Source organism: Nerophis ophidion, linkage group LG05 (assembly GCF_033978795.1).
Source record: "Nerophis ophidion isolate RoL-2023_Sa linkage group LG05, RoL_Noph_v1.0, whole genome shotgun sequence".
NCBI lineage: Eukaryota > Metazoa > Chordata > Actinopteri > Syngnathiformes > Syngnathidae > Nerophis > Nerophis ophidion.
The window spans coordinates 68,438,504-68,450,433 of record NC_084615.1 but is presented as its reverse complement, the minus strand read 5'-3'; the positions used below and the strand labels follow the sequence as shown (position 1 = coordinate 68,450,433).

At 41.6% G+C, this 11,930-nt stretch overlaps 1 long non-coding RNA gene across 2 annotated transcripts in view; it reads right to left on the bottom strand.

The window, feature by feature from the left end:
• Positions 1 to 11,930, bottom strand: part of LOC133552405 (uncharacterized) — a 58,903-nt gene that overhangs the window by 29,011 nt on the left and 17,962 nt on the right. For both annotated transcript variants that reach the window (XR_009806705.1, XR_009806706.1), the window contains exon 3: positions 8,633 to 8,686. This is a non-coding gene — a long non-coding RNA (uncharacterized LOC133552405). The remainder of the gene's footprint in view (positions 1 to 8,632; positions 8,687 to 11,930) is intronic.

Here is an 11,930-nt window from a genome sequence, read left to right as displayed (position 1 = left end):
TGCAATGGAGTGGAAACAGAAAGGGTTAAATTATCTTAGTTTCTTCTCACTCTTTTTCCAACTTGTTGGAATGACAAATTAAAATAAATGAATAATATCAGACTGCCGATATTATCGGCCGATAAATGCTTTAATATGTAATATCGGAAATGATGGGTATCGGTCTCAAAATTATCGGTATCGGTTTCAAAAAGTAATATTTAAATTTATGACTTTTTAAAATGCATTTTTAAAGTGATTTAGTGGTAGGATTTATTGCTCCCATTAGCTGCATTGCTAGCCACCAAGAACGAGGCAATTTCTATATGTTGGAAAGCGAAAAAAATAAAGAAATGTATTTTTGTCTATTTTAAGGATTGTGAACTGTAAGCAAAATTACAAAAAATGTGCAGTTATCCTTCAACGTAATAGAAATAAGCATATGTTTTTACCAGATATCTGTCCTGCTAAACAGTATACAATCAGTGTGTAATTATATGATTAATCAGTTCTCCAACTTCCATCCCTATGAGAGCAACATGGACAAAAACAAAGAAGAGGTGAGCTATTTGTTTTATTTGTATGCCTCACCACATTTCAATTTTAAGAAGCACAGGTTCATAAACAGTGTGGTGACTTTATGCCATTTTGTGGTAATTAGTCTTTAAATAGAACCATAATGTCTAAGTTAAACATTTATAAATATAATGAACGTAGAAAAGGCCCTGCGGTGAGGTGGCGACTTGTCCAGTGTGTACCCGCCTTCTGCCCGATTGTAGCTGAGATAGGCAACAGCGCCCCACGTGAACCCAAAGGGAATAAGTGGTAGGAAATGGATGGATGAATGTAGAAAGACGTAATTTGACCCTTCGGTGAGTTACACTTCACGGTGTAAAAAACAAGAGTCGGTCATGCAGGACGTCTTTACTCTTTCAGGGGAAGACATCCTACATGCCAGCCGCAACAAAAGGCCGGCAACTACTCCGTGAGGAAGAACAAACACCGGCTTTGACATATCAAACCACACTAGCCAATCCGAAACCCCACCAGCATCCATGCCACGAAAACCTCTTGCAGCTTCCCATAGCCAGCCGCAAAGAAAAGCTGTTGGCTGTCCCACCGCCACTTTTTGACTACTTCTCCCAACAGCAAGACACCACTTCGAGCAGCCGAGAGATTAAAAGATACAGCCGAATCACAGCTGCGATATAAAAAATGCAGAAGACCCGCCTCCCATCATTGCTGAAGACACTGGACCCCTTCGGCTAGTAGACAACCTGGCATCACGGTTTTTAATCCTGAGCCAGCGCTATTTTCCCGGCTGTATGTTTGCTAGCAAAATACGACGTAAACACCAGACTCCTGCGCGCACAAATAGATGGAAATCAGGACATAAGCTTCAATATTAACTTATGAATGTCAATCAATCAATCAATCAATCAATGATTATTTATATAGCCATAAATCACTAGTGTCTCTAAGGGCTGCCCAAACCACAACACAAACCACAACGAAATCCTCGGTAGAGCCCACATAAGGGCAAGGAAAACTCACACCCAGTGGGACTCACACCCAGTGGGACGTCGGTGACAATGATGACTATCAGAAACCTTGGAGAGGAGGAAAGCAATGGATGTCGAGCGGGTCTAACATGATACTGTGAAAGTTCAATCCATAGTGGAGCCAACACAATCGTGAGAGTCCAGTCCAAAGTGGATCCAACACAGCAGAGAGAGTCCCGTCGACAGTGGAGCCAGCAGGAAACCACCCCAAGCGGAGGCGGATCAGCAGCGCAGAGAGTCTCCCAGCCGATACACAGGCGAGCGTTTCATCCTGGGTCCCGGCTCTGGACGAGCGGTCCATCCTGGGTCCCGACTCAGGACAGCCAGCACCTCATCCATGTGGATGAGGTGCTGGCTTCAGTGGGACAGACCCCCTCCAGTGGGACAGAGAAGAAAAAGAAAAGAAACGGCAGATCAACTGGTCTAAAAAGATGTTAGCGCTACCTCAGTAGTGATGTTGTATATGCTTAGGACTGTATACAGGTACAGTTTGTCAAATCCATCTTTGTTTGAGTCCTGCTTACCTTCAAGTGTGCATGAACTACAGTCAAATCTACTTAAAAAAAAAGCGAAACAGTAAGCTATCGGCTTGGAAAAATCCTATATAATGTCAATTATCTTTTAAAACGTTACAATGCCGTCACGGACAGAAATATGTAGCACTGTCATTGCTGTTTGAATTATTTTCCTGTACTTCACCACTGGCATGAGCGCTTCCTCTCTCACCTATCTCTGATTGGCAATCAGGACACACCTGTCCCTGGTTGCCAATCAAGTTGCTTCTTAAGCCTGCCCTGTTCTTCTAGACAAGTCTGGATCATTATGGTTTGTTGCTACCTCTACAGATGTTTGTGTGAACCCACGAGCTACACAAGTTCTCATTTGCACTTTAATTTGCACACCGTCTCCTGTTTCTGCATCCTGTGGCCACGCCAACTACTGCCATGGAAGTTCCTGTCATGTTTGTTATTAATATAGTGTCTGTTGCGTTCGGGTCATATGGTTGTGATGGTTGTGGTTGTGCAGATAGACATGAAGCAGCAGAAGCAGCATGCATGTAAAATAAGTCTTCATTCCAAGAACAAGGCAAAATACAAAAGGAAAGTGTGTCGTTCGTAACACACGAAAAGATTGAGGCAAACTTAGCTCGTGCAAAATCACAAAGAAGGTTGTAGCGTCAGCAAACATGACGACTTACTGTAAACAGGGCTGGCACTAAGCATTACAGCTGCCGGTGGCAAACAGCAAGAAAGTCTTAAGTGTGGCGAAAAAGGAAAACACAACTGTTGCATGTAGAGAACAAAAGTCCTGCAAGGACTGGCAGGGTAAAATGGACATATAACAGTGACGTGCGGTAAACTAAACACCAGGTAAGGCATACATACTTTTTTTTCTTTTTTTTTTTACTTAAATTCATATGTGCAGCTCTAGGCATTGTTGATTTAGGTTGCACATTAGTTACAGGGGAAAAAAGGCAGTTATTTGCTTTCATAAAAACGTTATCATAATGACATTATGATATGATAAATGGGTCCAAAAACTATTTGATAAAATTGTTATTAAATACTCTTTGGTCCCATTTGCTTTTAATAAAATAAATCAAGTATTGTAAGTGTATATTACCTTTTTATATTTGTATCTGAAGCAGCAATTGCTATCCTCCATGAAACCGTACTTTGTATGATCAATCAATCAATCAATGTTTACTTATATAGCCCTAAATCACTAGTGTCTCAAAGGGCTGCACAAACCACCACGACATCCTCGGTAGGCCCACATAAGGGCAAGGAAAACTCACACCCAGTGGGACATCGGTGACAATAATGACCCAGTGGGACATCGGTGACAATAATGACCCAGTGGGACGTCGGTGACAATGATGACTATCGCATTCATTTTGTCTTAAAGTCCAGTTTAGAGAAGTATTTAATCTTGGATACAGTATATAATCCTCCATATTGGTAGCAACATTCATTTATTTCAATTTCATTCCAAGAAATTAAACAATACTTTTGCATCTGACAAAAAACACCCACAATCGCTGGCTTACTTATAAATACAGTTACCAAAAAAAAAGAAAAGTAAAAAATGCTGGCTGCCGCTGGAGAGACCTGTGTCTGCTAGCTTGAACGCTCCAACTTTTCTCAGTGTGGCAAGTCAGAGTACTGCTGAGCCATTGAACTGCAAGTTGACAATATATCGCCCCCTACCTTGAGGCAGAGATGATTGCTGCCACAAGACCTACCTTTTCCACGTGGCAACAAGTATGCGCCCTCTCGCACGCATGCCCAATACACACTGTGTGTAGCCGTGGAGGCACCGCCTGTGTCTGCCTCACTTCTCATCTGCTGCATTGTTTTGATCAGGAAACATGGAATTTCCGCGATTTTGACCATGACATTTTTCAAAATATACAGGAACCACACTAAAATCACATAGAAAGCATAAACCAAAAGAGAAATATTAAAACTTATTTTATTACTTCGTTTTGGAACATCTCATGGTTAAGCCACCTGGTGGCAGGTGAGGCAAGGCCTCACTTGCCTCCCCTGACAGCACGTCACTGACATATAAAGGGGAGTGATTAGTGGCAGTGGCAGGTTGAGACACTAATCAACCAACAAAAACAGGTGCACCCACGCGCTCCTAGCAACAAGAACATAAACTAAAGAGGACTAGGGGATTTGGCAACATAAATATACACTAAACTAAGAAGAATAACAAAAGAATCACCTGGACATGACGGAGAAACTGGTCATGACAGCGTCCCGACAGATGCAAACAGAGTCTGATGCTCTTATTTAATGTTATTCTGACCTTGACACGTTAAAAGTATTTATCAGTATAGTGTATCTCCAACTCATACACTAACTTTACCCGTATTCTCCTCACACCCATACAACAGCGTATTTATTCTCTACCAATCACACTCTACAGGTGCATTAACGCAGTGTTTTTCAACCACTGTGCCGTGGCACAACAGTGTGCCGTGAGACATTGTTTGGCGTGCTGTGGGAATTTAGGTAATTTCACCTAATTGGGTTAAAAATGTTTCTTGCAAACCAGTAATTATTGTCTGTGCTGTCAAGAACTCGGCAGAGTAACTGTGTAATACTCTTCCATTTCAGTAGGTGGTAGCAGGTAGCTAATTGCTTTGTAGACGTCAGGAACATGATTTGTCTTGATCACAATATGCAGACGACAGCTGGAGGCAGCGTGCAGGTAAAAAGGTAAACCAAAAATAAACAAAAGGCATTGAAGCTTAGGGATGGCTATGCAAAACGAAACTATAACTGAACTTGCTGCAAAGTAAACAAAAAGAGAATGCTGGACGACAGCAAAAGTTTACAGCGCGAGGAGCAGACGGCGTCCAAAAAGTACATCCGTACATGACAATCAACAACAAAATAGGAGTGCAAGACAAGAACTAAAGCACTACACACGGGAAAACACCAAAAAACTCAAAATAAGTCACGTCGTGATGTGACGGGTCGTGACAGTACACCTACTTTGAGACGAGCTATAGTGATGTTGTTATGGTTTGAATTTATATCAAACAATTGCGAGAACGGCTTTTTAGTGTCAATATCGGCTGCTGAGTTTAATTTTTTTTAATGTTTTCTGCTGGTGGTGTGCCTTGAGATTTTTTCAAAGAAAAAAATGTGCCTCGACTCAGAAAAGGTTGAAAAGCACTGCATTAATGGACAATTGGCTCCTCTTTGTCTGTCCTGTGAAAGAGCGACGGGAGAAATTGTTTACTCTCTGTATGCTTCCTCAATGCCACTAAAAATTAGAGATGAGACTTCTGGTCATGCTGCATCCTTCATTTCCTTCTCCTTGACATTTTTATTCAGTTTTTTTTTTTTTTTTTTCAAACAACTGCAAGTATAGTTACATTCAATAGACGGTGCTAAGTCTAGACCAGGTGTCCCCAAACTTTTTGACTCGGAGGCCGTATTGGGTTAACAAATGTTTGCCAAGGGCCAGATTGTAAATATATGTATGTATGTATGTATGTACAGTGGGGCAAAAAAGTATTTAGTCAGCCACCGATTGTGCAATTTCTCCCACTTACAATGATGACAGAGGTCTGTAATGTTCATCATAGGTACACTTCAACTGTGAGAGACAGAACGTGAAAAAAGCTCTCACTCAATGGAAGGAGGTTTTGGCTCAAAATCTCACGATACATGGCCCCATTCATTCTTTCCTCAACACGGATCAATTGTCCTGTCACCTTAGCAGAAAAACAGCCCCAAAGCATGTTGTTTCCACCCCCATGCTTCACAGTAGGTTTGGTGTTCTTGGGATGCAACTCAGTATTCTTCTTCCTCTGAACACGACGAGTTGAGTTTATACCAAAAAGTTATATTTTGGTTTCCTCTGACCACATGACATTCTCCCAATCCTCTGCTGTATCATCCATGTACTCTCTGGCAAACTTCAGACGGGCCTGGACATGCAATGGCTTAAGCAGGGGGGCACGTCTGGCACTGCAGGATTTGATTCCCTGTCGGTGTAGTGTGTTACTGATGGTAACCTTTGTTACTTTGGTCACAGCTCTCTGCAGTTCATTCACCAGGTCCCCCCGTGTGGTTCTGGGATTTTTGCTCACCGTTCTCATGATCATTTTGACCCCACGGGATGAGATCTTGCATGGAGCCCCAGATTGAGGGTGATTATCAGTGGTCTTGTATGTCTTCCATTTTCTGATAATTGCTCCCACAGTTGATTTTTTCACACCAAGCTGCTTGTCTATTGTAGATTCACTCTTCCCAGTCTGGTGCAGGTCTACAATTATTTTCCTGGTGTCCTTTGACAGCTCTTTGGTCTTGGCCCTAGTGGAGTTTGGAGTCTGACTGTTTGAGGCTGTGGACAGGTGTCTTTTATACGGATAACGAGTTCAAACAAGTGCCAGGACAGAAGAGCTTCTTAAAGAAGAAGTTACAGGGCTGTGAGAGCTTGTTTGAAGTGACCAAATAATTATTTGCCACCATTATTTACAAATAAATTCTTTAAAATTCTTACAATGCAAATTCCTGGATTTTTTTTTTTTCACATTCTGTCTCTCACAGTTAAAGTGTACTTACGCTTATTAAGTGGGAGAACTTGCACAATCGATGGCTGACTAAATATTTTTTGCCCCACTGTACATCTACAACTTTTTTGTTGTTGATAGAAAAGACGAGAACATACACATCAAGCTTAGTTTGTCTTCAAGTGCAAAGTGTTTTTTAAGATCTTATTACATTCTCCCCCTTCCAATATGTCTGGAAGAAACTTTACCTCCACTTAGTGTTAAAGACCCTTGCTCACTCATTGATTTTGAATGAGACAAATGTGTAAGCCTTGGAGGAGGTCTTGTTTTCCTCCTTTATCCTCCGATCATCCTGATTAATCTTTTTAACTTTGGTCTTTAAGTGTTTTTCCACCCTCAACCTCCCACACACTGACATTACATTTTCGAGTGAAGTTTTGTCTTCGAGCCACCAATCAGGCACACGGCCTCTTAAAGCAGAACGTGTGACCGCTGAATGGGTCCCATTGGTTTACGCGCTGTGTCTGCATGGCCGCTGCGTGTGTTCGAAACCGGCCACGCTAGGATAACTCAGGCTAATGTATTGTCCTGAGCCTACACCCTGACATATCCCCCTGCTGGCGCCTGGTCATTCATTACTGCTAATTTGACATGTTTACGGACCCCCCTCCTAACATTACATACTTAAAGCAATCGACTGACCTTAAATGGAAACACCTACAGCCGCGCGGCAGGTCAATACCGCATGAAGATGTTTGTGTCTGTGTTTGCGCACACTCTTGTGACCGCGCGTAGCTGTGACGCAGTGCATCAATACTGACTTCGTTAGCAGATAATCTGGAGGAGCAGCTGAGTTATGTCTTGCTGCATTATCGCGGTAAATGTGCATAATGCGGCTAGGTGGTCCACAATTCAAAGCAATGCGAGGTGTGTGTCCATGTGCGCACACACACACACACACGTGGAAGTGAGGAAGATGTGAAAAAATGGAGATTAGCCAGTCCCATTTCTTTTGTTTGCATTTTCACATATTCAGCACTTAAATACAGTGTTGTGTCATTAAATGAGCAATCTTGCGTTGTCTTTCACTGATACACAACATTAATCATCAATTAGCTTGTCCTGCGACCGGCCACCTCTCTCATTAGAATATGATAGAATATAATGGTACTTAATGATGCTTAGGAAACATAATTAAATGACGAAACTGTAGAACATGTGGACGGACCGCCGTGCATCAATCAAATACGACCCTGTCAATCCAGCATTCACTGAGAGTGTGCAGACAGGCTGCACCAAAAATAAAAAAAATAAAAAAACACAATATGCATGAATGTGTGTGTGTGTAGAAAACCACTGGCCTCTATCACAACCTCATTAGAGGAAAATGAAGGGTGGACGTGTCCCCATCACAAGATACCATTGGAGCTTCAAAGTGTGAATGACATTAATATGTGCCTCAGTCACTTGACATATCTAGCTGCACTGGAACAGATGAACAAAATAATATCTCTGTGAGCTGGCTGCTTCTAGCCCTAATTAGCATGTGAATAAATGGAATAAATAATCTACATTATTTATGGATTTGCTTTTATCATTAATCAACATAACAAAAAGCGTGTCTAATGCGCAGGCTGAGGGGAGGAGGCATGTGAGGGGGAAGAGGATGGAAAGAAAAAAGTTTTTTTTGTGGCTTTAGTAGAACAATAGAAATAAGTGTAACATGCTTGCTTAACACACATATATCCCGCCCGCCTCCTCCCCCTCGTTATATACGATAAAATCTATCTTTGTATCTCTATCGCTCTAACATCCATTATGCACCTCAGCCCCTCACCCTCCCCACTCATTAGAGCAGTGCACAGTAAATTAGCAGCAGCAATTACAAGGCGTATAAAGCATGTGCTCTGCCGGCTTCCCTCTGACAGGTACCACACAGATCATAGACAGACACACACAGTCCCCAGCTATAATTACTGTGGGAAACGACCACACACCCTCGTAAGTGAGAGCACAAACCTCCGACGCAAGTGCGCGCTCATCGTATGCGTACCTCAAATGTGCTCTGTCTTACTGGCAGCCAGATGTGCAATGGTCTATGGTGCACCTGCATAAAAAAAGATACACATTATTATCACACCAGCCTTGTTTTTATTTACTCGAACAGTTTAAGAAGGTAAAATCTGACTGGTGGTAGGTTGACACAATGATCTTTATTTGACCTTTGAACTCATGAATAAATCAATAACTGTCATTGCCATTCAACAGAATTGGTGCCATTTGCGTTCCGAGGAAATAAAAAAAAATGGGATTTGCACAATGTATTTGACAGTTTATGTCATTTTTATGATGCAATGTGTCCTGCACATTGATCCGACTGCATATTTGCTAAAAAATAAAAGATACATTTACACATTTGTGTTACTGAAACGGTTGCAAACAGACCCTTTGAGTAACTTTTTGAATACATTGTACTTGTCAAAGTAGTTTTAAAGGGGTCATATTATGCAAAACCAACTTTTTTATTTTTTCCTGATGGTACTTGTATTTAGGATCTGCCTAAATCACAAAAATTTGAACTCAAACCGTGGAGGCATTGTGGAGATATTTATAAAACAATCTTGCCTTCCTCCAAACAGTCCTTTCGGAATGTGGTTCAAGTGTGACGTTTTGTTCAAGTGTGACCTTAGCAGATTATCCATATATGTTGAACATTTACCCAAACATCCTTCTGTGAGTCAGCCAATTTCAATGTATGTAAAACTGGATGTGCTATGACATCATGTCCACGATGAAACCCAATAAAAAAAAATGCTCTGTTTGTTTGTTTGTTTGTTTTAACCAGCACAAGTCACCACACAGAGATAGGGTGAGAAGCTCTGCCATCCGGGAGGAGCTCAACGTAAAGCCGCTGCTCCTCCACATCGAGAGGAGCCAGATGAGGTGGTTCGGGCATCTGGTCAGGATGCCACCCGAACGCCTCCCTAGGGAGGTGTTTAGGGCACGTCCAGCTGGTAGGAGGCCACGGGGAAGACCCAGGACACGTTGGAAAGACTATGTCTCCCGGCTGGCCTGGGAACGCCTCGGGATCCCCCGGGAAGAGCTATACGAAGTGGCTGGAGATAGGGAAGTCTGGGCTTCCCTGCTTAGGCTGCTGCCCCCGCGACCCGACCTCGGATAAGCGGAAGATGATGGATGGATGGATGGAAGTCACCACACAAACTTGCAGCCTCATCTGAAGTAAAAAACATGTCTTACTTTTAACTTTTATGATTTGTGACAATGTGCCTTCAACTCAGAATTAAGTCTCTCTTTGAGTGTGCAATGCACTTCGAAGAGTCCTGATGCAGAAACATGGGCCAGTATAAAGATGGATTTTCAGATAAACTACTTTTAAATGGCGGGCTCTGTGATTACTATTTATGACAATGGAGGAGACAATGAAACGGTAAGTAATAACAGTATGTTAGGAATGTGTGAAGGATGATAGCAATGTTAGCTTGTGTTGTTGTGTAGCTAGCTTTGCCTTCTACCGTAACAAAATAGCATAACCGTCCTTCGGCATGATAAGGAATGATATTTTTTTTTTTAAATACTTTTAATTGCATCAGTGTGTACTACAGTTGTACGGCATACCGGTGCTAGTGAAGTACCGCAGTACTAATGAATTAAAAACTGTACTATACTGCTTTTGAAAATTAACATTACTTTTTTTTTTTTATCATTAGCATGATGTGCGTTGCATGTTAGTCAACACACGCACTTGAAACAGTGTAAAGACAGAAGAGTGAAGATGGATGTATTTTGGCTTCAAACCTAAACAGGGCGAGCTGCTCATCTAGGACAGGGGTCAGAAACCTTTTTGGCTGAGAGAGCCAAGAGGCCAAATATTTTAAAATGTATTTCTGTAAGAGCCATATAATATTTTTTGTAAAAACATTGTTATTCTGAAGGTAACTGTGGAGGGGGCGTGGCCTGCGGGCCTGCAGCGAAGCGGGGTGTTGCCACGATCAGCCTCGAAATCAGCGACAGGTGCGTAGATGGCCCATCTGGGCCTTGTTATCTAATCCCCTGCCGCTCGGTTATAAGCAGCAGTCAGGAGGAGGGACGGGGTTGGAGCTGGAGCCAAATCACACGAGCGAGGACGAAAGAGAAAAAGACAATTGCTGGAAAGCAACTGAGAGACTTGTTGAAAAATAAAACAAAATTGTAACCCTGAAACAGGCTCTCATGTTGGTGCTTGGTGGTCTGAAGAACCCCCAGGAGGGCAGCCCCGCACTAACCAATAGTAAATAAATAACTTCCTACCATTAACGCAACTTCTTAAACAGGTGGGGTAGAAAACGGATGGATGGGTTAAAAATGCATGAGAATGTTTTATATTTTGAACATTATTTTTAACACTGTGATTACAAGTGGAATTATTCATTACTTATCGTGTTAAGCAATGTCAGCTCAGATTTATCCGAAAGCCAGACGCAGTCATCAAAAGAGCCACATCTGGTTCTAGAGCCATAGGTTCCCTGCCCCTGATCTAGGATGTTGTGTTGTGGTGAAAGTCACCTCAAAACAGATGTTCACCGATCTCCAAAGTGCACAATAAAAACAGGAAAGCTAAAAAAAACTACCAAAAATTTCTGCTGGGCGGGAGAAAATGCTGACTCTGCATGAGGGGGCGTGGCGAGAAGAAGTGTATTTGCATCTAACAACTCCGCCTCTCAAAATTACTTGTTTTCAAAAGGAGCAAAAATATGGCTTACAAATTGGTCCGGAAAAAAAAAACAATCGCACATTTTACAAAGATCCATCATTATGTTTCATGTAGAACAAAATGTAGAAAAGAAAATCATAATGTTACCCCTTTAATGTGACATACTTATTACTTTCATTGAGTATTTTTGTGAAGAAGAAACTACTTTTACAAGTATGTTACATTGAGTTTCATTGTGTTTGCTACATTTATTCAAATCATTATTTATATCATAATTAATTATAGTCTATTGATTACCACTTGCAAAGTTGTATTTATTTGGCTATTGGCTCTGCTTTCTTCCAGCTGGCATTGTCACATGACTCTGTTTCACCAATCCAACGTAAGCACTCGCGAGACTCCGTTTCACCAATCAAACGCATCTTGGCATACTACCCTTTTTGCAGGCGAAGAAGAACATGCCAGAGGTATTAAGGACTCTTTACAGTATACCAACAAGCACAAAGTACAGATATAGAAGCTGAAATAGGTCAATATTTTAAAGTACTCTTTAAGTGTCGGAATGTTTTACACTATAATTTTTATTTATTTACACAGTACAACTAATACAGAGAAAAGATACTATGTGTATGTTGTGTTA